At 48.3% G+C, this 21,697-nt stretch overlaps 1 protein-coding gene across 5 annotated transcripts in view; it reads right to left on the reverse strand.

Moving 5' to 3' along the window:
• The window catches only part of LOC123774185 (diacylglycerol kinase delta), a 252,562-nt gene that overhangs the window by 213,553 nt on the left and 17,312 nt on the right, over window positions 1-21,697 (reverse strand). Inside the window, exon 1 of one of the 5 annotated variants that reach the window (XM_045768363.2) lies at window positions 8,434-8,863. The exons of the other annotated variants lie outside the window; for them this stretch is intronic. The gene's annotated coding sequence lies outside the window, so the exon portion shown is untranslated. Of the gene's footprint in view, window positions 1-8,433; window positions 8,864-21,697 lie in introns of those variants that run through there. 5 annotated transcript variants of the gene reach the window in all.

Genomic DNA, 21,697 nt, shown 5'->3' on the forward strand with positions numbered 1-21,697 from the left:
ATATATATATATATATATATATATATATATATATATATATATATATATATATATATATATATATATATAACTGAAAACTCACACCCCAGAATGGTCCTGAATGGTCCTGGGGACCATTCAGGCTTGTTTGCATATATATATATATATATATATATATATATATATATATATATATATATATATATATATATATATATATATATATATATATATATATATATTATATATATATATATATATATATATATATATATATATAATATATATATATATATATATATATTATATATATATATATATATATATATATATATATATATATATATATATATATATATATATATATATATATATATATATATATATGATTTTAGTTCGACAAGGTCAGACTGGGATGGGCGCTTCACAGTACCGTGACATGAGCAGCTTCACAGTAACGTGACATGAGCAGCTTCACAGTACCGTGACATAAGCAGCTTCACAGTAACGTGACATGAGCAGCTTCACAGTACCGTGACATAAGCAGCTTCACAGTAACGTGACATAAGCAGCTTCACAGTACCGTGACATAAGCAGCTTCACAGTAACGTGACATGAGCAGCTTCACAGTACCGTGACATAAGCAGCTTCACAGTAACGTGACATGAGCAGCTTCACAGTACCGTGACATAAGCAGCTTCACAGTAACGTGACATGAGCAGCTTCACAGTACCGTGACATAAGCAGCTTCACAGTAACGTGACATGAGCAGCTTCACAGTACCGTGACATAAGCAGCTTCACAGTAACGTGACATGAGCAGCTTCACAGTACCGTGACATGAGCAGCTTCACAGTACCGTGACATAAGCAGCTTCACAGTAACGTGACATGAGCAGCTTCACAGTACCGTGACATAAGCAGCTTCACAGTAACGTAACATGAACAGCTTCACAGTACCGTGACATGAGCAGCTTCACAGTACCGTGACATGAGCAGCTTCACAGTACCGTGACATGAACAGCTTCACAGTACCGTGACATGAGCAGCTTCACAGTAACGTGACATGAGCAGCTTCACAGTCCCGTGACATGAGCAGCTTCACAGTACCGTAACATGAACAGCTTCACAGTACCGTGACATGAGCAGCTTCACAGTACCGTAACATGAACAGCTTCACAGTACCGTAACATGAACAGCTTCACAGTACCGTAACATGAACAGCTTCACAGTAACGTGACATGAACAGCTTCACAGTAACGTGACATGAACAGCTTCACAGTACCGTGACATGAGCAGCTTCACAGTCCCGTGACATGACTAGCTTCACAGTACCGTGACATAAGCAGCTTCACAGTCCCGTAACATAAGCAGCTTCACAGTCCCGTGACATAAGCAGCTTCACAGTCCCGTAACATAAGCAGCTTCACAGTCCCGTAACATAAGTAGCTTCACAGTCCCGTAACATAAGCAGCTTCACAGTCCCGTAACATAAGCAGCTTCACAGTCCCGTAACATAAGCAGCTTCACAGTCCCGTAACATAAGTAGCTTCACAGTCCCGTAACATTAGCAGCTTCACAGTCCCGTAACATAAGCAGCTTCACAGTCCCGTGACATAAGCAGCTTCACAGTCCCGTAACATGAGCAGCTTCACAGTCCCGTGACATAAGCAGCTTCACAGTCCCGTAACATAAGCAGCTTCACAGTCCCGTAACATAAGCAGCTTCACAGTCCCGTGACATAAGCAGCTTCACAGTCCCGTGACATAAGCAGCTTCACAGTCCCGTAACATAAGCAGCTTCACAGTCCCGTAACATAAGCAGTTTCACAGTCCCGTGACATGAGCGGCTTCACAGTAACGTGACATGACCAGCTTCACAGTCCCGTGACATAAGCAGCTTCACAGTCCCGTGACATAAGCAGCTTCACAGTCCCGTAACATAAGCAGCTTCACAGTCCCGTAACATAAGCAGCTTCACAGTCCCGTGACATAAGCAGCTTCACAGTCCCGTGACATAAGCAGCTTCACAGTCCCGTAACATAAGCAGCTTCACAGTCCCGTAACATAAGCAGCTTCACAGTCCCGTAACATAAGCAGCTTCACAGTCCCGTGACATGAGCGGCTTCACAGTAACGTGACATGACCAGCTTCACAGTCCCGTGACATAAGCAGCTTCACAGTCCCGTAACATAAGCAGCTTCACAGTCCCGTAACATAAGCAGCTTCACAGTCCCGTAACATAAGCAGCTTCACAGTCCCGTGACATGAGCGGCTTCACAGTAACGTGACATGACCAGCTTCACAGTAACGTGACATGACCAGCTTCACAGTCCCGTGACATGACCAGCTTCACAGTACCGTGACATGACCAGCTTCACAGTAACGTGACATGACCAGCTTCACAGTAACGTGACATGACCAGCTTCACAGTACCGTGACATGACCAGCTTCACAGTAACGTGACATGACCAGCTTCACAGTAACGTGACATGACCAGCTTCACAGTAACGTGACATGACCAGCTTCACAGTAACGTGACATGACCAGCTTCACAGTACCGTGACATGACCAGCTTCACAGTAACGTGACATGAGCAGCTTCACAGTAACGTGACATAAATATCACGTGAGATTTTGATGTAGTTTATCAGCGGAAAATTAATACAGTTAAGAAGAGCGCGAGACTTACCTATTTTTCACGCATTCACAAGAAAGAAAAGCAATAAGGAACGCAGTGAGAGATTAGGGGCTGAGGCCGGCCCGAAGAATTTAACTCTAGCCTCGAGGAATTGTCCAATTACATGGAACAATATCTCTGGAGAGGACTGGGGCCCCTGACAATCACGGGTGGAACAATATCTCTGGAGAGGACTGGGGCCCCTGACAATCACGGGTGGAACAATATCTCTGGAGAGGACTGGGGCCCCTGACAATCACGGGTGGAACAATATCTCTGGAGAGGACTGGGGCCCCTGACAATCACGGGTGGAACAATATCTCTGGAGAGGACTGGGGCCCCTGACAATCACGGGTGGAACAATATCTCTGGAGAGGACTGGGGCCCCTGACAATCACGGGTGGAACAATATCTCTGGAGAGGACTGGGGCCCCTGACAATCACGGGTGGAACAATATCTCTGGAGAGGACTGGGGCCCCTGACAATCACGGGTGGAACAATATCTCTGGAGAGGACTGGGGCCCCTGACAATCACGGGTGGAACAATATCTCTGGAGAGGACTGGGGCCCCTGACAATCACGGGTGGAACAATATCTCTGGAGAGGACTGGGGCCCCTGACAATCACGGGTGGAACAATATCTCTGGAGAGGACTGGGGCCCCTGACAATCACGGGTGGAACAATATCTCTGGAGAGGACTGGGGCCCCTGACAATCACGGGTGGAACAATATCTCTGGAGAGGACTGGGGCCCCTGACAATCACGGGTGGAACAATTGACCCAACACCACCTACTGAACAACATTCTAAGAATCCAAATGACTATTTCAGATGAGTTATAGTAACCAATGGAAGGCTGCCAACTTGGTTTCAATTATAAGAAAAGAATCAGATCTATAGCATCTGAATTCTAAAAAAAAGAATCAGATCTATAGCATCTGAATTCTAAAAAAGAATCAGATCTATAGCATCTAAATTCTAAAAAAAAGAATCAGATCTATAGCATCTAAATTCTAAAAAAAAAAATCAGATCTATAGCATCTAAATTCTAAAAAAAGAATCAGATCTATAGCATCTAAATTCTATCCACTTTAAAGGTGTTAATATGAGTATATCCAAAGGAAAGCTGTGGGGATATACAGGTGTCTTAAAGTGTTCAAATACACGTAGTGTGTGTGTTCAGATGTTCAACAGTCTTTAGTCATTAAGTCATTTAGTCTTTAGTCAACAGTCATTAAGATATAAAACTAAGACAGCGCTAAATGTATTTACTATTTGTATTTATATACCATTTATGCCTCTGGGATCGAGCTGTTAGCTCCTGGACCCCGCCTTTCTAACCGTCGATTGTCTAATACCTATGTTTCCTCTATTATATCTATTACATATATTTATCTAACACACACGAGCCAGAGCTCAACCCCCGCAAGCACAAATAGGTGAGTACCCATCCACCACTCTTCCAGAGGGTTATCTTGAGGTTATCTTGAGATGATTTCGGGGCTTTAGTGTCCCCGCGGCCCGGTCCTCGACCAGGCCTCCACCCCCAGGAAGCAGCCCGTGACAGCTGGCTAACACCCAGGTACCTATTTTACTGCTAGGTAACAGGGGCATAGGGTGAAAGAAACTCTGCCCAATGTTTCTCGCCAGCGCCTAGGATCGAACCCAGGACCACAGGATCACAAGTCCAGCGTGCTGTCCGCTCGGCCGACCGGCTGATTGCTCATGGTGTAAAAATTATGAGAAGAATCACGACAGATGAAGACAGAGACTACAGGACCACTTGGACAAACTGGAGGAATGGTCTAGAAAATGGCTACTGAAGTTTAACTCAGGAAAGTGTAAAGTAATGAAATTAAGCGAATGGAGCAGAAGGCTGAACACAAGGTACCATCTGGGATGTGAAATCCTGCAAGAAAATTTGAAATCCTTTCATATAGAAAAAGAGATCAGGGGGCTGATATCACACTGAACCTGTTCCCAGAGGCTCACATCAAAAGGATATCATCAGCGGCATATGCTAGGTTGGCCAACATAAGAACTGTCTTTAGAAACTTGTGATAGGAATCGTTCAGGACCTTGTATACCACTTATGTCAGACCAGTCATGGAGTATGCAGCTCCAGCCTGGAGTCCATACCTAGTTAAACACAAGAGAAAGTTAGAGAAAATTCAGACGAAGCCACCAGACTAGTCCCAGAACTGAGAGGTATGAGCTACGAGGAAAAGCTACTGGAGCTAAACCCTTACTCTTCTGTACCTGGAAGACAAAAGAGTAAGGGGAGACATGATAACCACCTACAAAAATCTCAGGGGAATTGACAGGGTGGACAAAGACAAACTATTCAGCACGGGTGGGACATGACGAGGGGACACAGGTGGAACCTTTGCTCCCAAATGAGCCACAGTGACATCAAAAAGAATTTTTTTAAGTGTCAGAGTAGTTAACATATGGAATGCATTAGACAGTGATGTGGTGGAGGCTGACTCCACACACGGTTTCAAATGTAGATTTGATAGAGCTCAATAGGCTTCAGAATCTGTACACCAGTTGATTGACAGTTGAGAGGCGGGACCAAAGAGCCAAAGCTCAACCCCTGCAAGCACAACTAGATGAGCACACACTTTCAGGCAAGACTGCATATTTTTGGATTGCCAGGAAAGCGTTTGACAGTACCACACAAGAGGCTAGTCCAAAAAACTGGAGATGCAGACAGGAGTGAAAAGGAAGGTACTCCATTAGATAAGGGAGTACCTAAGCAACAGAAGACAGTGAGTCACTGTGAGGGGTGAGATATACAGACTTAAGTCACCCATCTGTCTAAACTTACACTGCTCGTTACCTGTGTAATAACCACGACCTGATCCCCTCTAATAGGTTCCAACGCCTCGTGTCCCAACTTTCCTTTCCAATCTCTCGTGTGGGACAAATATCAAAGGTATAAACTCAGGTATATATAATATGGTAATCTTGACCGCTGTCAACACCTGCAAATATATATATGTTTAAAACCGCAAATACAAGCCCGACCGTCCTTACGTAGAACAATGTTGAATCTCTTATAGTTAGCTTTTTCAGGAGTATGCACAGCGTGTGTGATTATCCCTTCAAAGATGTTCTCCGTATTATACATTCAACTAATTGGGCGGTAGTTTAATGATAGTAAACTAATTGGGTGGTAGTTTAATGTTAGTAAACAAATTGGGTGGTAGTTTAATGTTAGTAAACTAATTGGGTGGTAGTTTAATGTTAGTAAACAAATTGGGTGGTAGTTTAATGTTAGTAAACTAATTGGGTGGTAGTTTAATGTTAGTAAACAAATTGGGTGGTAGTTTAATGTTAGTAAACTAATTGGGTGGTAGTTTAATGTTAGTAAACTAATTGGGTGGTAGTTTAATGATAGTAAACTAATTGGGCGGTAGTTTAATGATAGTAAACTAATTGGGTGGTAGTTTAATGATAGTAAACTAATTGGGCGGTAGTTTAATGATAAACTGCCGGTGGTGAACTAATCCTGGCTAGACTAATTGAGAAAATCTTCTGGAGCAATACAGAGTAAATTTTCTTGTGGTCCGACGTCACCGGTCGACCGAGCGGACAGCACGCTGGACTTGTGATCCTGTGGTCCTGGGTTCGATCCCAGGCGCCGGCGAGAAACAATGGGCAGAGTTTCTTTCACCCTATCCCCTTGTTACCTAGCAGTAAAATAGGTACCTGGGTGTTAGTCAGCTGTCACGGGCTGCTTCCTGGAGGTGGAGGCCTGGTCGAGGACCGGGCCGCGGGGACACTAAAAAAGCCCCGAAATCATCTCAAGATAACCTCAAGAATCATCTGAAGATAACCACCAGAATCATCTCAAGATAACCACCCCACACGCACGCATCACCCACCTCACCACCACCAGTCATCTCAACCCCATCACATTGCCCTTAAAGATAGTCCTCATATATATATACTTCATACTATTGTGATTCCATTGTGCATCTATTTTAACCCAACCATCATATCTATAATGCTCCTACTACTCACGTTATATATATATATTTAGAGCAAGGTTCAGTGAACGGTTTTCTCTCTCTCTCTCTCTTATACCTCTGTCCACCCAATGCTTAGTTTCATCTCGTTACCCACTGTTTCTCCCCCTCTAATGGCCCAAGCTTGGTTTACAGCCTCCCCCCCCCCAACAGTGGAAGCTGTTGTTGTTGTTGTTTAAGATTCAGCTACTGGGAAGAAAAAGTTGCAAGTAGCACGGGCTATGGCGAGCCCGTAGTGGACTCACCTGGCACAGGAGCGGGAGGTTGAGTAGAAGCCCAGGTTGTATAACTTATACCAAGGGGTCGTACAGGGGTAAAGTGCGCGGCTGGGAGTGACTTGATTGCTGGTTCGAGTCCCGTCGTTGTTCCAAGTGATGTTCTGGGCATCGTCAAGTAGTTTAATGAAGGCCGGAACAGTGGGCTCCCTCCTGGTGACTGGAGTGTCCTTGCCAGCCACGCTCGACTCCCCTCACACTCCAGTAACACCAATATACAACACCTTCACCCATACATCACCGAATGTTATGACTTTAGGCCAAAGTTATAACTGTGATTTAGACTGCTGTACACCTTTACACTGGTACAATGACTAATAAGTTTTACATCTTGCGAAGACTAATGTAAATCCCCTCAACCCTCCCTAATGCGTACACCTGTCATGTATATATTTTGTATTTATATACACAAGAGTTCTTACATTCTTGTAAAGCCACTAGGACACACAGCGTTTCAGGCAGGTCCTTAGTCTTCCCCGGAATACGACCCGCCAAATCATTTAACAACTAAGCACCCATTTACTGCTGGGTGAACAGAGGCGTACAGTTAGGGACTGGCACCTAGTCAATCCTCCCCGGCCAGGATACGAACCCAGGCCAAATCGCTGGCGAAGCGCGGGGCGAGTGCGTTACCACTGCACCACGAAGACTACAAATATGAACCCCATCCCTACCATACATGTATACAGTTACGTTACATTTCTAATACACATTTTTTGTATTTTGTAATATTTAGAGCGGTGGCAATTTAGAGCAAGTGCCCTTGAGTGCCACCTCCTAGACGAGGTGTCACGCATAATTACGACCAAGGGAAGGACCCCAATTAACTTAATTGTTGTCATAAATTTGTCAAGAATGCTTGAGTCAACATTGTCCCTCGTTATCATCTCCAGAGGTGAGTATGTTTATGGTCAGCACCGCCACCACCACCACCACACCCACACCAGCAACACAATGCCCCACCATACCACCAGGAATACAATGTTGCACACAACACAATGCCACTTGCATGAGCAACACACCACCACTAGTAACAAGAGAGACACCAGCAGTAATACAAGCACAACACAACACTCAAGAGACCTCACAGTGACTCTCAACAATAAGAACTTTCAACATGACTTCCAGGAACCGTGCCAGACCCCCGCGGCGCCCCCTAGCTGAACCATGACATGCGGAGGCTCACTCTCCCGGACGTCATCTTATACACGGATGTCATCATCTCCCTGACGTCCGGATGTTGCACCCCCCTGACGTCACGTGCTGGCCGGGTGTCCCGCCTCTCCTGACGTCACGGGGTGCCCCGGATGTCAGCTCCCCGTGAGGGAGGCTACAAGAGCAACATCCGCCACTACTGCCAACAGCGGCACTGGTGACGCGGCCACTAGACAACTTCCTCTCACACCAACGGGTCCAAACACGCGTAATGCTAACTACTACAAGCGTGCAAAACACCCGCTTGACTTACGTGATGCCGGTTGAGGAAGCAGCAGAAGTACTACCAGAAGCAGGAGCAGTGGCACTGGCACCAGCAGAGGCCGGACACCCGTAGGGCCACTACCAAAGACGCGAGGGTTGATGGGATGTCACCTGTCCCGCACCTTCAGTGTCGAACCTCCAACTCCACTCCGCCAGGACAGGTGTCTGAGTGGCAGGTGTTCTCGCGGCACAAATGCACAACACACAGAAACAAGTTGATGAGAGTAATGTTCGGTGTGTGGCAGGCGAGGAGGAGCGTGAGTGTGGTGGTGGTGCAGGTCTGGTGCGGTGTGTGTGTGTGTGTGTGTGGTACTGCAGACCTCCCGCTGCTGCTGCTGCCGCGCCTCCTGCAGCCTGCACACTGCTGCTGCTGCTGCTCCACGCCCCGACCTCCTCCCTCACTCCCATCTTGCCACCTTTTACTCCCCTGCTGCCTCCACCACCACCACTACCCCCCCCGGCTGCTGCCTCCACCCCCCCCCCCCTGCTGCCTCGTTCTGTTATGACTTGACTGCGTTTTGCACCTCGCTGGAACTTATCTACTTTAAATACCATATTATTTTATGTGACCCATTAACGACCTGATTTACATCTGTTTCGAGGTTTGCTGTGTTCTCTATGCTAACCAGACCACACACTGGAAATTGAAGAGACGACGACGTTTCGGTCCGTCCTGGACCACAATGGACTTGATAATGGTCCAGTACGGACTGAAACGTGGTCATCTCTTCACTTTCTAGTGTGTGGTCTGGTCAACATTTTTCAGCCACGTTATTTTGACTCATCATCTGCATGTGTCCTCTATGTTGCCTACTCTCATAAAGATCCTAGTGTCATCTGCAAAGGATGATACAGTGCTATAGATAGTGTCCTTGTCTATGTCCGATATGAGGATGAGAAAAAGTACTGGAGCAAGCACAGTACCCTGGGGGACTGTACTGGAGCAAGCACAGTACCCTGGGGGACTGTACTGGAGCAAGCACAGTACCCTGGGGGACTGTACTGGAGCAAGCACAGTACCCTGGGGGACTGTACTGGAGCAAGCACAGTACCCTGGGGGACTGTACTGGAGCAAGCACAGTACCCTGGGGGACTGTACTGGAGCAAGCACAGTACCCTGGGGGACTGAGCTCTTCACAGTTGATGGTCCGGATTTTATATTTGTTAACTATTACACATTGGGTTCTGTTGGTCAGGAATTGTAGATCCATCTGCCTATTTTTCCGGTAATTCCTTTTTCACACATTTTATGTGCAATAACACCATGGTCACATTTGTCGAAGGCTTTTGCAAAATCTGTGTAAATTACATCAGCGTTTTGTTTGTCTTCCATGGCATATAATGTCATGTCATAGTGGTCCAGCAACTGTGACAGGCAAGAGCGCCCTGTTCTGAAACCATGTTGTCCGGGGTTATGGAGATGCTGTGATGCCATGTATTTTGTGATCTTACTTCTAAGCACCCTTAACATGCCACTAGGCAAAGGAGAACAGACGGGAACCAGAGATTGAAAATGAATGAAATTCTCACCAAAATATGGGCTAGTGAGACAAGCAGGGAAGTTGAACATTACTGCAGGTTTGTAAGTTCCAAACTGAACGGAACCGACCAGTGAAAGTGATCTTTGAGAATGATAATCAAGTGAAATATATATTCTGGACATGTCAACATAGGCGAGAGAAAGGAAGCGAAGAAACTGTTGAAAAACTGGTAAATAATGTCAAACACCAGAGCTCAGGGCAGGAAAATACTGTTAAACCAAGCTATAGAGGCTACTTACTCCATAGGAGCAGACACGAGTGACTATAGTATCCAACACCTCTTCCCTCTATCACAACTGACCAACAGGAACCTCCACCCACCCTCTAGGAGAAGCATTAACAAGCATTAAGACTTCTTAAGTACACGAATGTAAATGGAGTTCCAAATAAAGGAGCATAGTTACTAGAAAGTGTCACAAGAACAGCTGCTCATTGTTGTAATGAAAGAAACGAAACTATCAAGTGTTACAGGAAATGCTATCTTGCCACGAGGATATCAAGTAATAATGCAGGATAGTGTTAAGAGAGAGAGATGGTGTAGCCCTGTTGCTACAGCTAAGCCCTGTTGCTACAGCTAAGCCCTGTTGCTACAGCTAAGCCCTGTTGCTACACCTACACTGCAGCTCCGATAAAGCAACATTATCAAATGAAACTAATCACAAGAATGCATGGTAGAAAGGTCAAACTTTTACATGTCTTTGTGACAACTGTTACCTGATATGGGGAGTGATGATGCTACATGAACGGTACATCTTCGGAGCTCATCAACACCACAAACTACGGGCTCACCATAGCCCGTGCTACTTGGAGCTTGTTCCCAATAGCTGAATCTATAACAGCAACATACACCACAAGTCATTCTCTCAAAATCTTGGCACAGATGAATATCAAAATGTTCTTATTGTCCTTGTGTCAGAATCACCAGATAGAAATTTAGATTTAGAGATCAGTTCAGGCAAATCACCTATTGCTTAGGAACCTTCACACCACCGTCAGTGTCATAGAGCCCGAGGTCACCACCGTCAGTGTCATACAGCCCGAGGTCACCACCATCAGTGTCGTAGAGCCCGAGGTCACCACCGTCAGTGTCATAGAGCCCGAGGTCACCACCATCAGTGTCATAGAGCCCCAAGTCACCACCGTCAGTGTCGTAGAGCCCGAGGTCACCACCGTCAGTGTCATAGAGCCCGAGGTCACCACCGTCAGTGTCGTAGAGCCCGAGGTCACCACCGTCAGTGTCATAGAGCCCGAGGTCACCACTGTCAGTGTCATAGAGCCCGAGGTCACCACCGTCAGTGTCGTAGAGCCCGAGGTCACCACCGTCAGTGTCATAGAGCCCGAGGTCACCACCATCAGTGTCATAGAGCCCCAAGTCACCACCGTCAGTATCATAGAGCCCGAGGTCACCACCGTCAGTGTCGTAGAGCCCGAGGTCACCACCGTCAGTGTCGTAGAGCCCGAGGTCACCACCATCAGTATCATAGAGCCCGAGGACACCACCATCAGTGTCATAGAGCCCCAGGTCACCACCGTCAGTGTCATAGAGCCCGAGGTCACCACCGTCAGTGTCGTAGAGCCCGAGGTCACCACCGTCAGTGTTGTAGAGCCCCAGGTCACCACCATCAGTGTCATAGAGCCCCAGGTCACCACCGTCAGTGTCATAGAGCCCGAGGTCACCACCGTCAGTGTCATAGAGCCCGAGGTCACCACCGTCAGTGTCATAGAGCCCCAGGTCACCACCATCAGTGTCATAGAGCCCCAGGTCACCACCGTCAGTGTCATAGAGCCCCAGGTAACCACCGTCAGTGTCATAGAGCCCCAGGTCGCCACCGTCAGTGGCATAGAGCCCCAGGTCGCCACCGTCAGTGTCATAGAGCCCGAGGTCACCACCGTCAGTGTCATAGAGCCCGAGGTCACCACCGTCAGTGTCATAGAGCCCCAGGTCACCACCATCAGTGTAAAAAGAGCCCCAGGTCACCACCGTCAGTGTCATAAAGCCCCAGGTCACCACCGTCAGTGTCATAGAGCCCCAGGTCACCACCATCAGTGTCATAGAGCCCGAGGTCACCACCGTCAGTGTCATAGAGCACCAGGTCACCACCGTCAGTGTCATAGAGCCCCAGGTCACCACCGTCAGTGTCATAGAGCCCCAGGTCACCACCATCAGTGTCATAGAGCCCGAGGTCACCACCGTCAGTGTCATAGAGCCCCAGGTCACCATCGTCAGAGTCATAGAGCCCCAGGTCACCACCATCAGTGTCATAGAGCCCGAGGTCACCACCGTCAGTGTCATAGAGCCCGAGGTCACCACCGTCAGTGGCATAGAGCCCCAGGTCACCACCGTCAGTGTCATAGAGCCCCAGGTCACCATCGTCAGTGTCATAGAGCCCCAGGTCACCACCATCAGTGTCATAGAGCCCGAGGTCACCACCGTCAGTGTCATAGAGCCCGAGGTCACCACCGTCAGTGTCATAGAGCCCCAGGTCACCACCGTCAGTGTCATAGAGCCCCAGGTCACCACCGTCAGTGTCATAGAGCCCCAGGTCACCACCGTCAGTGTCATAGAGCCCCAGGTCACCACCGTCAGTGTCATAGAGCCCAGGTCACCACCGTCAGTGTCATAGAGCCCGAGGTCACCACCGTCAGTGTCATAGAGCCCCAGGTCACCACCGTCAGTGTCATAGAGCCCCAGGTCAACACCGTCAGTGTCATAGAGCCCCAGGTCACCACCGTCAGTGTCATAGAGCCCCAAGTCACCACCGTCAGTGTCATAGAGCCCGAGGTCACCACCATCAGTGTCATAGAGCCCGAGGTCACCACCGTCAGTGCCATAGAGCCCCAGGTCACCACCGTCAGTGTCATAGAGCCCCAGGTCACCACCATCAGTATCATAGAGCCCGAGGTCACCACCATCAGTGTCATAAAGCCCGAGGTCACCACCGTCAGTGTTGTAGAGTCCCAGGTCACCACCATCAGTGTCATAGAGCCCCAGGTCACCACCGTCAGTGTCATAGAGCCCGAGGTCACCACCGTCAGTGTCATAGAGCCCCAGGTCACCACCATCAGTGTCATAGAGCCCGAGGTCACCACCATCAGTGTCATAGAGCCCCAGGTCACCACCGTCAGTGTCATAGAGCCCGAGGTCACCACCATCAGTGTCATAGAGCCCGAGGTCACCACCGTCAGTGTCATAGAGCCCGAGGTCACCACCGTCAGTGTCATAGAGCCCCAGGTCACCACCGTCAGTGTCATAGAGCCCGAGGTCACCACCGTCAGTGTCATAGAGCCCCAGGTCACCACCGTCAGTGTCATAGAGCCCGAGGTCACCACCATCAGTGTCATAGAGCCCGAGGTCACCACCATCAGTGTCATAAAGCCCCAGGTCACCACCGTCAGTGTCATAGAGCCCCAGGTCACCACCGTCAGTGTCATAGAGCCCCAGGTCACCACCGTCAGTGTCATAGAGCCCCAGGTCACCACCGTCAGTGTCATAGAGCCCCAGGTCACCACCGTCAGTGTCATAGAGCCCCAGGTCACCACCGTCAGTCTCATAGAGCCCCAGGTCACCACCGTCAGTGTCATAGAGCCCGAGGTCACCACCGTCAGTGTCATAGAGCCCGAGGTCACCACCGTCAGTGTCATAGAGCCCGAGGTCACCACCATCAGTGTCATAGAGCCCGAGGTCACCACCATCAGTGTCATAGAGCCCCAGGTCACCACCGTCAGTGTCATAGAGCCCGAGGTCACCACCATCAGTGTCATAGAGCCCCAGGTCACCACCGTCAGTGTCATAGAGCCCCAGGTCACCACCATCAGTGTCATAGAGCCCGAGGTCACCACCATCAGTGTCATAGAGCCCGAGGTCACCACCATCAGTGTCATAGAGCCCGAGGTCACCACCATCAGTGTCATAGAGCCCCAGGTCACCACCATCAGTGTCATAGAGCCCAAGGTCACCACCGTCAGTGTCATAGAGCCCCAGGTCACCACCATCAGTGTCATAGAGCCCCAGGTCACCACCGTCAGTGTCATAGAGCCCCAGGTCACCACCATCAGTGTCATAGAGCCCCAGGTCACCAACATCAGTGTCATAGAGCCCAAGGTCACCACCGTCAGTGTCATAGAGCCCCAGGTCACCACCATCAGTGTCATAGAGCCCCAGGTCACCACCGTCAGTGTCATAGAGCCCCAGGTCACCACCATCAGTGTCATAGAGCCCCAGGTCACCACCATCAGTGTCATAGAGCCCAAGGTCACCACCGTCAGTGTCATAGAGCCCCAGGTCACCACCATCAGTGTCATAGAGCCCCAGGTCACCACCATCAGTGTCATAGAGCCCCAGGTCACCACCATCAGTGTCATAGAGCCCCAGGTCACCACCGTCAGTGTCATAGAGCCCGAGGTCACCACCATCAGTGTCATAGAGCCCCAGGTCACCACCATCAGTGTCATAGAGCCCCAGGTCACCACCGTCAGTGTCATAGAGCCCCAGGTCACCACCGTCAGTGTCATAGAGCCCCAGGTCACCACCATCAGTGTCATAGAGCCCCAGGTCACCACCATCAGTGTCATAGAGCCCCAGGTCACCACCATCAGTGTCATAGAGCCCCAGGTCACCACCGTCAGTGTCATAGAGCCCCAGGTCACCACCGTCAGTGTCATAGAGCCCCAGGTCACCACCGTCAGTGTCATAGAGCCCCAGGTCACCACCATCAGTGTCATAGAGCCCCAGGTCACCACCGTCAGTGTCATAGAGCCCCAGGTCACCACCGTCAGTGTCATAGAGCCCCAGGTCACCACCGTCAGTGTCATAGAGCCCGAGGTCACCACCGTCAGTGTCATAGAGCCCCAGGTCACCACCGTCAGTGTCATAGAGCCCCAGGTCACCACCATCAGTGTCATAGAGCCCCAGGTCACCACCGTCAGTGTCATAGAGCCCCAGGTCACCACCGTCAGTGTCATAGAGCCCCAGGTCACCACCGTCAGTGTCATAGAGCCCCAGGTCACCACCGTCAGTGTCATAGAGCCCCAGGTCACCACCGTCAGTGTCATAGAGCCCCAGGTCACCACCGTCAGTGTCATAGAGCCCCAGGTCACCACCGTCAGTGTCATAGAGCCCCAGGTCACCACCGTCAGTGTCATAGAGCCCCAGGTCACCACCGTCAGTGTCATAGAGCCCGAGGTCACCACCGTCAGTGTCATAGAGCCCCAGGTCACCACCGTCAGTGTCATAGAGCCCCAGGTCACCACCGTCAGTGTCATAGAGCCCCAGGTCACCACCGTCAGTGTCATAGAGCCCCAGGTCACCACCGTCAGTGTCATAGAGCCCCAGGTCACCACCGTCAGTGTCATAGAGCCCCAGGTCACCACCGTCAGTGTCATAGAGCCCCAGGTCACCACCGTCAGTGTCATAGAGCCCCAGGTCACCACCGTCAGTGTCATAGAGCCCCAGGTCACCACCGTCAGTGTCATAGAGCCCGAGGTCACCACCGTCAGTGTCATAGAGCCCCAGGTCACCACCGTCAGTGTCATAGAGCCCCAGGTCACCACCGTCAGTGTCATAGAGCCCCAGGTCACCACCGTCAGTGTCATAGAGCCCCAGGTCACCACCGTCAGTGTCATAGAGCCCCAGGTCACCACCGTCAGTGTCATAGAGCCCCAGGTCACCACCGTCAGTGTCATAGAGCCCGAGGTCACCACCGTCAGTGTCATAGAGCCCCAGGTCACCACCGTCAGTGTCATAGAGCCCCAGGTCACCACCGTCAGTGTCATAGAGCCCCAGGTCACCACCGTCAGTGTCATAGAGCCCCAGGTCACCACCGTCAGTGTCATAGAGCCCCAGGTCACCACCATCAGTGTCATAGAGCCCCAGGTCACCACCGTCAGTGTCATAGAGCCCCAGGTCACCACCGTCAGTGTCATAGAGCCCCAGGTCACCACCATCAGTGTCATAGAGCCCCAGGTCACCACCGTCAGTGTTGTTTATTTATATTGTAATATTTATTTATTTTTTATTTATTTATTTATATTTATTTATATTGTATAGTGTAACCTATTTGTGCTTGCGGGGGTTGAGCTCTAGCTCTTTGGTCCCGGCTCACAACTGTCAAGCAACTGGTGTACAGTTGGTGAACCATACTACAAGCAAGGGGGATCTTTATTATTACTCTATAACCACAAACAAGGCAATACCTGAGAAATGAATGAACTGGAATTCTTCAAGAACTTCGTTATTCACATTAACGGACACATCTTGATCAATATATTGCTGGTACTCAAGAGTGAAAGGGAATCACACTGAGATGGAACTGTACAAGTTGAGGTTAATGCATGTACTTAGTGTCTCGTAGTTACTGCTAGGTTAACTGTGTCTAGAGTACCGCAGCCTGGTCCACAGTGTACTCCCACCACCGTCCACAGTAAAGCCCACAGTGTACTCCCACTATCAGGTGCCTGGCTCTCTCCTCCTCACGCTCCATATAGTGACGCCATACACTCTAATACACCGCCATATATTCTTATTACCTCTAGTTTGGTCAACCATCCTCAACTTGTTCATGTTGCAAACTGCACTTTTCTGCAAACCTCGCCTGCAAATCCCTTGTTTCTTATTCCCCATCAAATAAGCAAAAAAGCCTGTTAGGCTTATAGTGGTTTCGCCATAGGCCGATTAGTGATCTTCCTCAGGATGCTTTCCACAACCTGACTAACATCCAGTCTAACTCTCGGGTACTTGTCTACTGGTACTGTAAACAGTCGCATCAGATGAAAGAAAACGTTGCCCAATCGCGTGTGACCCGCCCGGGGATGGAAGCCAATGGTATTAGGAGACCAGGTGGTGGGGAGATCAGGTGGTGGGGAGAAATAACTCCAACACTAGGGAAACAGACACACACACCATTAAAACCAAGCCACAAGATGCTATATACCTCAGCGCACATGGGAGTAAGTTACCCCGCGAGGACGCGCGCGCAAATTCAACACACACCATCAAGTGGCTGGATATTCTCAGATCATTAATGCAAATTAAACTACCTTTTTTAATTAGAAAATGTGAGTGGGAGTGAGAAGGGCGTGGTTGTTGTGGGTGGCCGTATGGTGGTGGTAGCACTCCAATATACTTTAAATTTAAAAAAAAAATTAAATTTTGCCCCGAGGGGCGAGTTTATTGGGCAGCGCCACTCTCTCTCTCATCCTCATATCGGACATGGACAAGGACTCAAACTATAGTACTATGTCATCCCTTGCAGATGACCCGAGGGTTGTTACGAGTAGACAACATAGAGGACACGGCACACCTCAAGTCTGGTGTAAGACAGGTCTTTCAATGGGCCACAAAATATTATGGTATTTAATGAAGTTACGTTCCAGCTCCCGCGCTATGGACAAAATTCAGAGAACACAATAAAGTAGCCGTCACAACTGCAAGAAAAATGACAGGTTGGATAACAAGAACCTTTCACACTAGAGATGCTGTACCGATCATGATAATATTGTATCAGAGATGACACACTTACCACAGACTCCACCACAGCCTCCCCCCCCACCACAACCCCCCCTACCACAACCCCCCCGCCTACCACAACCGTCATCTCGGGTAAACTGCATTAGCCGCATCCTTTCACCTTCCCAGAGCACCTTGCACTCTCCTTTGGACATACTGATTTGCTTCTATATATGTCCTCTCTAATTTTAACCCCTGTCTCTAGGACAAAGGTTTTTCCTTCCTTCTGGCTGGCTGGAGAGTGTTGTTGTTGTTCACTGTGGTGCGCAGTGGCGTCCTGTGATGCGTTGTGGTGCGCAGTGGCGTCCTGTGGTGCGTTGTGGTGCGCAGTGGCGTCCTGTGGTGCGTTGTGGTGCGCAGTGGCATCCTGTGATGCCCTGTAGTGCAATATCATGTGTAGCAGCACAGTAGGGTGCACTATGGCGTGCAAGTGATAAACAATAGCAAGCAGCACGCCAGGAAGACTATACTATATAAAGTATAGACTATATAAAAATCTAAAGTATAGACTAAAAAGACTATATAAAAATCCCTGAAAACACGACATCCACTTCAGACGAGCCGCGGCTAGGACACGGATCACCATAGGACACGGGATTCACCAAACATTCTATCCGTAAGTGACACGCGCACACACTAAGAAAAGAATGACTTACGACTATCCTAAAAATCCGGAAATTCTACGCGGAAGCGACGACCGTAAGTGGAACAATGCAATTTGGACAATGAGGAGCAGGGCGGTGATTTATTAAGTGGTGACGCGTCAACACGTGCGGGCCGCGACGCTCTCTTGTCGAGCCTCTTCCCACTCCTCATTACGCTCGCACCGTATTATTAGGTCACTCCTACACAACAAGTCCACAGGGGCCGTGACGAGGATTCGAACCTGCGTCCGGGAGCATCCCAGACACTGCCTTAATCGACTAAGCTACGACAGGGTAAAAAGAGTTGAAACCGAAGTTCAACTGAACTTACTGGATCCCGTAAATTGTGTCACACCTAATTATTATTAGGTGTGACACACCTAGAACTGCGTATTATTAGGTCACACCTAATAATACGCAGTTCGTTATTCGGAAAACCTAACCATCCATCGTTCCAAATGATTGTACTATGACTGCGTAGAAACCCGAATAAGGAATCCGTTTCAGGGAGACAGTACCGATACGAATGGGCTCGTTAATAGCAGTCAGGGCGGGCCATTAGAGACAACACCATCACTGGACACACAGCAAAATTCGACCGAATTAAATCTGCTAGAGATTAGAGAGAGCGAGGATTGGATTCCCGCCTCCACAGGATGGGAATGGTTAAAAATACTCTAGAGCCACAAGGCACTTAGGACTCTACCACAATAACAAAAGAGCACTGGCACATACAGGTGGCATAGAGGGTGATGGCCCAGCAGCAGGTGGGTTAAAAGCTATTGACAATCAATAGAGTTGTTGTGGGGGGTATTCCACGTACAAGCCCCCCCCCCCCCTTCTCCCCAACAAGAACCACCCCTCCACAATTTCAACATTTCCCCTCCTCCCCACCAAGAACCCCAACTTTCCCTCACCAACAGGAACCACCAATAACCTCCCATTAACTGGTAGCAATTATCCAATAAATTCTAACTCCGGTAACTCGATGAGTAAAAATAAACTAATTACAAAATTGCATCTCCCCCGTCACACATCCTGCCACTCCAAACAAATTTCACCTCATATTAATTTTTAATTAATACAACCTTTTATATTAAGAGTCGCATTAACCTTTTCCCATTTCACCATACTGCGTGTCACCAATTTCCGTAAATCCCACCAAAAATGCACTGTAAAAAAGTGTACTGTTCAAAAATACAATCATACAACGGTATAAACAGTTTTTTAACCCCACTTTTAAATTCGAGTGTTCAAATGACAGTGTTACAAACACAAAAGGTCATCACACTGGAGTAAGTGTTGGGTCGATGGTGTGGAGGCTTTTAAGACACGCGCTTCAAACTAGGCTAGCAACCCATTACTGTGTCAAGGGTAATTATTAACAGTAGGTAGTCGCTAGTTAGGCTTTGACCCACCACTCACACGGGCTGTTAGACCACAAAACATTAGAAATATTTAAAATAGAAAGTCAAACAAAAGCCAAACAAAACTAAACAAAAACAAGTGACATCAAAGGTGCGAGATTCACTGAGGATTCTTGCCAGGGACTAACACTCCAGAGGCATAAGCAACACACATGACTAGTATCAAGAAAAAAATTGAATTGATATCATAAAAGATTACTTCTGTTTCTCCAGTGTTGGAAGACACAAGTTTGGAGGTGGACTCTCCCAACTTTGCAGTGTGACTGATGGGGTGGCAAGGGACTGCCATAGGCATATTCAGAGTTAATCTCATTAGTCCCCTTTAAAGATGGCTGTCTTTTATTGTCATACCCATTAAGTAAAATAAATAAATAAAGGTATATATATATATATATATATATATATATATATATATATACCTAGTACCTAGTAGCCAGAACGCACTTCTCAGCCAACTATGCAAGGCCCGATTTGCCTAATAAGCCAAGTTTTACTGAATTAATATATTTTCTCTAATTTTTTTCTTATGAAATGATAAAGCTACCCATTTCATTATGTATGAGGTCAATTTCTTTTTATTGGAGTTAAAATTAACGTAGATATATGACCGAACCTAACCAACCCTACCTAACCTATGTTTATAGGTTAGGTTAGGTTAGGTAGCCAAAAAAGTTAGGTAGGTTAGGTAGTCGAAAAAACATTAATTCATGAAAACTTGGCTTATTAGGCAAATCGGACCTTGCATAGTAGGCTGAAAAGTGCGTTCTGGCTACTAGGTACGACATATGTATTAGTTTTTCAGTTGCTCATAACATTACAGATCACATACATACTCTTGTCAGAGTAGTTAACAGGTGGAATGCATAAGACAGAGACGTGGTGGAGGCTGACTCCATACACAGTTTCAAATGTAGATATGATAGAGCCCAGTAGGCTCAGGAATCTGTACACCAGTTGATTAACAGCTGAGAGGCGGGCCCAAAGAGCCAAAGCTCAACCCCCGCAAGCACAATTAGGTGAGTACAAAGTGTATGTTCTAATTGTGCATGTGCAGACACAAACAGGCGAGTGCACAGAGCGAGTGAGCAAACAAGCCCCCAAACAAACGTTCCCACACCCCAACACACAACAGCCTCGTTCTCAAACAAATGTTCACCCTCCAATTCCTCGCTTTGTCTATTGTTTTTTATGCTTGCTGCCTCTATTTTTATTCCTGCCTCGTGTTTTTCCCCTGCACCGCTGTATTTACCTTTGTCATGTTGTTTTTAACTCTGGAACTGGGATTTTGCCCCGCCTCCTTGTTCACCAGGACTCCCACCACACATACCTCTCCTTATCACCAGACCCCGCCACCTGAAGCGACCACTCGCCAAATCACCAGACATCACACCTCCCTCCCAACCACCCAACTACCCACACATTTAACTACCATCTCACGTCTTCCCAAGCCAACCACTCAACCGCCCTTACACCTCCCTAAACCCCGACCTCTTATTGATCTACCACCGTAACTAATCATCAGAACTCCCACACCCAAGCCAACTACGATAATAGTAAAATTATGAGAAGGATTGTTACGGTATCGACACCGTCGCTGGAGTATGGAGTGGCGATTTCAGCGCCATCTATGGGTCTGCACTCCAACTCCCTGGTATTGGGTGCTACCTACGCAGACAGTACCATCTGTTGGTGGTGGCGTGGTATTGGTGAAAGGCTCCGGTTTCCTGCCTCAGTCAGAATGTGAGGTTGATGATGACCTCTGGTAGGTTACGTAATGATATCAACGCCATCTAGGTTGTGGCTACAAGTTACAATTTCAATCCCCTGGTGGCTGGGTGTTATCATACGATCACCCAGTGTACTGTCCATCTAGTTAATGATGTTTTATGTTCACAGAGATGACGTAAGGAGGTGGTTGTGACAAGGAGGGCAGTTCACCTTAGGCAGTCCTACAACTCCTGACTTGGTGCTGTGAGAGGGAACAGTAGCCACCGTCGGTTATAGCAGTGTTGGATGGGCCAACATACTCGGGATTGGCCAGGAAGAGTTATGCGACGACAGTGGTGCGTCTGTTGAGACGCACCACTAGCGAGACTGAGACTGCCACTGAAACGCACCACGTCTCTAGCGAGCTGCT

Source organism: Procambarus clarkii, chromosome 10 (genome assembly GCF_040958095.1).
Source record: "Procambarus clarkii isolate CNS0578487 chromosome 10, FALCON_Pclarkii_2.0, whole genome shotgun sequence".
Classification (NCBI taxonomy): domain Eukaryota; kingdom Metazoa; phylum Arthropoda; class Malacostraca; order Decapoda; family Cambaridae; genus Procambarus; species Procambarus clarkii.